The sequence below is a fragment of the Arachis ipaensis genome, chromosome B2 (assembly GCF_059453495.1).
Source record: "Arachis ipaensis isolate K30076 ecotype BB chromosome B2, ASM5945349v1, whole genome shotgun sequence".
Classification (NCBI taxonomy): Eukaryota; Viridiplantae; Streptophyta; class Magnoliopsida; order Fabales; family Fabaceae; genus Arachis; species Arachis ipaensis.
In genome coordinates this window covers 39930103-39935888 of record NC_142437.1, presented here as the reverse complement: position 1 = coordinate 39935888, position 5786 = coordinate 39930103, and the positions used below count along the sequence as shown (strand labels likewise).

General features: G+C 33.4%; 1 non-coding gene across 1 annotated transcript; it reads left to right on the top strand.

Moving 5' to 3' along the window:
• Positions 1-250: 250 nt before the first annotated feature.
• LOC148573689 (small nucleolar RNA R71) lies at positions 251-358 on the top strand. The gene has a single exon (XR_015906778.1). It is a non-coding gene; the product is annotated as a small nucleolar RNA R71 (small nucleolar RNA).
• Positions 359-5786: the final 5428 nt, after the last annotated feature.

Below are 5786 nucleotides of genomic sequence, written 5' to 3'. Positions count from 1 at the left end.
TTTTATTCTGAGCCAATATGGCATTCAGAGTGTCAACCTCAAGAACTTCTTTCTTCTGAGTCATCCCATTATTCACAGGATTTCTTTCAGAAGTATACATGAACTGGTTATTTGCAACCATCTCAATGAGTTCCTGGGCTTCTGCAGGGGTTTTCTTCAGATGACGGGATCCACCAGCAGAGTGGTCCAATGACATCTTGGATAATTCAGACAGACCATCATAGAATATACATAAGATGCTCCATTCTGAAAGCATGTCAGAAGGACACCTTCTGATCAATTGCTTGTATCTTTCCCAAGCTTCATAGAGGGATTCACCTTCCTTCTGTCTGAAGGTTTGGATTTCTACTCTAAGCTTGCTCATCTTTTGAGGTGGAAAGAATTTGGCCAAGAAAGCATTGACCAACTTTTCCCAAGAGTTCAGGCTTTCTTTAGGTTGTGAGTCCAACCATATCCTAGCTCTGTCTCTTACAGCAAAGGAGAAAAGCATAAGTCTGTAGACCTCGGGATTAACCTATTGGTCTTAACAGTGTCACAGATTTGCAAGAATTCAGCTAAGAACTGATGAAGATCTTCCAATTGAAGTCCAGAAAACTTGCAATTCTGCTGCATTAGAGAAACTAATTGAGGCTTAAGCTCAAAGTTGTTTGCTCCAATTGCAGGATTGAGATACTTCTTCCATAGAAGTCAGGAGTTGGTGCAGTGAAGTCACCAAGCCTCTTCCTTGCATCTCTACCATTGTTATTGGGTTCGGCTGCCATGTCTGCTTCTTTTTCAAAAATTTCTGTAAGGTCCTCTCCAGAGTGTTGTGCTTTAGCTTCTCTTAGCTTCCTCTTTAGAGTCCTTTCAGGTTCAGGATCAACTTCAACAAGAATGTCTTTATCCCTATTCCTGCTCATATGAAAAAAAAGAGAACAGAAAAGAAGAGGAATCTTCTATGTCACAGTATAGAGATTCCTTTATGTGAGTATAAGAATAGAAGAATAAAAGAATGAGGTAGAGAGAGAATAAGAAGAATTCGAACTCATAGAGAGGGAGAGGGTTCGAATTATGAGTAGAAGAGAAGTGTTAGTAAATAAATAAATAGAGAGAGATGAGAGAGAGAGTGAATTCGAATATTAATTAAAAGAAAAGAAAAATATTTTTGTTTTTATTTTAATTATTGGTTAGTATTCGAAAATATTAAAAAAATAAAATAAAATTAGAATTTAAAAACAATTAGTTAATTAAAAATAATTTTGAAAAAGTTATTAGTGGTTTTCGAAAATTAGAGAGAGAAAAGTAGTTAGGTGGTTTTGAAAAAGATAAGAAATAGTAAACTTTTAAAATCAAACAAAAAGTCAAGTAGTTAGTTGAAAAAAATTTGAAAATAAATTTTGAAAAGATAAGAAGTTAGAAAAAGATTTTGAAATTAAATTTTGAAAAAGATATGATTTGAAATTTATTTTGAAAAAGATTGAAAAGGAAATTAAAAAGATTTGATTCTTAAAATTAAAGTTGATGACTTGACTAACAGGATACTAAAAGATATGATTCTAGAATTTAAAGATTGAACATTTCTTAACAAGAAAGTAACAAACTTGAAATTTTTGAATCAAAACATTAAATGTTAGCAATAATTTCGAAAATATGAAATAAAATTAAGAAAAAGATTTTGAAAATTTATTTTGAAGATTTTCGAAAACATTAAAAGAAAAATGAAAAAGATTTTGAAAAATTTTAAGAAAGAATTCGAAAATATTAAAAGAAGAATGAAAAAGATTTGATTTTGAAAAAAGATTTGAAAAGATAGAATTTTTAAATTGAAATTTTGACTTGACTAATAAGAAACAACTAAATTTTAAAATTTTTTTTTGATTAGGTCAACCCAAAATTTCGAAATTTATGAGAAGAATAAGGAAAAGATATTATTTTTTATTTTATTTGAATTAATGAAGAAAGAGAAAAACAACAAAATGACTCAAGACATAAAAATTTAAGATCAAAACAAATGATGCATGCAAGAACACTTTGAATGTCAAGATGAACACCAAGAACACTTTGAAGATCATGATGAACATCAAGAACATTTTTTGAAAATTTTTTAGAAAAGAAAGACATGCAAGACACCAAACTTAGAAATTTTTAATGTTTAGACACTGAATTCGAAAATGCATATGAAAAACAACAAAAAACACAAAACAAGAAAAATATAAAGATCAAACAAGGAAAATCATCAAGAATAACTTGAAGATCAAGAAGAACACAATGCATATATTTTCGAAAATTTTAAGAAAAATTAAAAACATGCAGTTGACACCAAACTTAAAATTTGACACTAGACTCAAACAAGAAACACAAAATTTTTGGTTTTTTATGATTTTATTAATTTTTTTTTGTATATTTTTCAAAAGATTTTTGGAAATAGAAAATAAGGAAATTCAAAATTTTTAATAAGAATTCCAGGATTCATGCAATGTTAGTCTAAAGCTTTGATCCAAAAGAATTAGACATGGCCAAATGGCCAGCCAAGCTTTAGCAAAACATTGTAAATAACAATATCAGATTTAAGAATCCAAAGGCTCATGCAATGTTATTCTAAAGCTCCGGTCCAAAAGAATTAGACATGGCCAAATGGCCAGCCAAGCTTTAGCATAACAATTACAGACATGTCCTTCTACAATGGAAAGTGGAAACCTCAGTCCAAAATATTAGACATGGCTTAACAGCCAGCCAGGTTTCAACATATCCCATGAAGCTCTAGAATTCATTCTTAAAATTTTTTATGAATTTTTCAAAAACTAAATATTATTTTTTTTCGAAAATAAAAATAAAAAGCTTAAACATAAAATAAAATTACCCAATCTAAGCAACAAGATGAACCGTCAGCTGTTCCAACTCGAACAATCCCCGGCAACGGCACTAAAAACTTGGTGCACGGAATTGTGATCACACTTTTCACAACTCCGCACAACTAACCAGCAAGTGCACTGGGTCGTCCAAGTAATACCTTACGTGAGTAAGGGTCGATCCCACGGAGATTGTCGGCTTGAAGCAAGCTATGGTCACCTTGTAAATCTTAGTCAGGCGGATTCAAATGGTTATGAGGTTTTGATAATTAAAAGATAAATAAAACATAAAATAAAATAAAGATACTTATGAAATTCATTGGTGGGAATTTCAGATAAGCGTTTGGAGATGCTTTGTTGCCTTTGATGAAAAATACCAGGTACAGCTACCGCACGGCTAATCATCTGTCGGTTCTCACTAGCATCGGAATAGGATCTCTCTATCCTTTTGCATACTATCACTGTGCCCAACATTCATAAGTTTGAAGCTCGTCACAGTCATCCCTTCCCAGATCCTACTCGGAATACCAGAGACAAGGTTTAGACTTTCCGGATCTCAGGAATGCTGCCAATTGGTTCTAGCCTATACCACGAAGGTTCTAATCTCACGGATTCGGATGCTCTGTTGTCAGGAGAGGCGATGCAAATCGTGGATTAGAGACCTAAGAGAATATACTCCGGCTGTCGTCCAATGACTACGTTGAACATCATGTAGACCACTTGTGGTTGTCAGGCACGCGGATCTTGGCTAAGCGAGTAACGAAGATAGTGGGTGATTGTCACGGGTCACCCCTTCATTCTGACTTAACTAAATTAAGTACGAGAGTATATCTTGGAGAAGAAGTAAGCATGAATTGAAAGAGAAACAATAGTACTTGCATTAATTCATGAAGAATAGCAGAGCTCCGCACCTTAATCTATGAGGTGTAGAAACTCCACCATAGAAAATACATAAAAAAAAGGTCTAGGCATGGCCGTGTGGCCAGCCTCTAACTTCAACATAAAAGTCCCAAGTGTAGATAGATATAAAATAGTAAAAAGTGCTATTTATACTGAACTAGTTACTAGGGTTTACAGAAAATAAGTAACTAAGTGTAGATAGTGCAGAAATCTACTCCCGGGGCCCACTTGGTGTGTGCTTGGGCTGAGCATTGAAGCTTTAACGTGCATAGGCCATTCTTGGAGTTAAACGCCAGCTTGGGTGCATGTTTGGGCGTTTAACTCCAGTTTTGGTGCCAGTTCTGGCGTTTTATGCCAGAAAAGGGTCTCTAGCTGGCGTTTAACACCAGTTTGGGCCATCAAATCTCGGGCAAAGTATGAACTATTATATATTGCTGAAAATCCCAAGATGTCTACTTTCCAACGCGATTGAGAGCGCGCCAATTGGGTTTCTGTAGCTCCAGAAAATCCATTTCGAGTGCAGGAGGGTCAGCATCCAACAGCATCTGCAGTCCTTTCTCAGCCTATGAATCAGACTTTTGCTCAGGTCCCTCAATTTCAGCCAGAAAATACCTGAAATTATAGAAAAACACACAAACTCATAGTAAAGTTCATAATTGTGATTTTTGCATAAAAACTAATAAAAATATAATAAAAAGTAACTAAAACATACTAAAAATTATGTAAAAACAATGCCAAAAAGGGTATAAATTATCCGCTCATCAATCCTCAGATTGAGGAACAGATTAACAATCTTTTAATTGAAAGTTCAGATGATGATTCTGGACTGGAATCTGTAGATGATATCAATAATATCCAAGTTGATGATATTGGATCATCCTCAGATTCTGATGTCAAGGAAATTAATGTTTTATGCAAAGATCAAGATCTCTTATTTGAAGCTATAGAGGCTATTGGTGATCCAGAACAAAAGAAAGACTTTCTTTTTAAATTAAAAAAATCTTTACAAAAAGAAAAGAAGCTTAAAAATCTTGTCCTTAGCAATAAATATGATGTCAAACCTATTCTCAAAAAACTAGAAAAAAAAAATTATTCGTCCTATAACCATTCAAGATCTCCAGACTGAGGTTAACAACCTTAAAAAGGAAATCCAAGAAATCAAAATTAATCAAAACAATCATCAACTCATTTTCTCGCAATTAATGCAAGGTGAAGAGTCTGATGATGGAGAACTTGACTATTCTCTTAAAAAACAACCTGAGTTTTCTGAAAAACAGGAAAATGAAATTTCTAACGACGATAATGGAAAAGATATCTTAAGATTAATAAATATATTCTCTTTTATGAAATGTCGTGTTAATATCCGAATTGTCGTTAAAGATTTTGTTCTCGAAACCATCGCACTCTTTGACACAGGTGCAGATTCAAATTGTATTAAAGAAGGTCTGATCCCCACAAAGTATTTTGAAAAAACTACTGAACGTCTTAGCTCGATAATGGGTGAAAGACTAAAAATCAACTTCAAATTAACCGATGGTTTTGTTGAAAAGGGTAATCTTAGGATTCCAATTAATTTCATCATAGCAAAAGATATAAAAAATAATGTAGTCTTGGGGACACCTTTTATAATCCTTTTGTTTCCATACCTAGCAGATTTTCCTGGAATTACCTCTTATGTGGGTGGACAGGAAACCTTCTTTGAATTTCTAGACTCACTAACCCAGAAAGCTTTAAACCAAATTGAAACCAAAACTAAACAGATTTGTTTTTTGAAAGAAGAAATCTCTTTCAAAACCCTTGAATCCCAACTTTCCCAACCAAGGGTTTAAGATAAAATCAAAAGTCTTTTAAATCAAATTGAAAAGTCTATCTGTTCAGATTTGCCTCATGCCTTCTGGAAAAGGAAAGAACACATTGTTGATCTTCCTTATAAAAAAGATTTCAAAGAATCACAAATCCCTACAAAAGCTCGCCCCATTCAAATGAATGAGCAGCTTTTGCAGCATTGTCAAAAGGAGATTAAAGATCTTTTGGACAAAAAATTAATTCGTCCAAGTA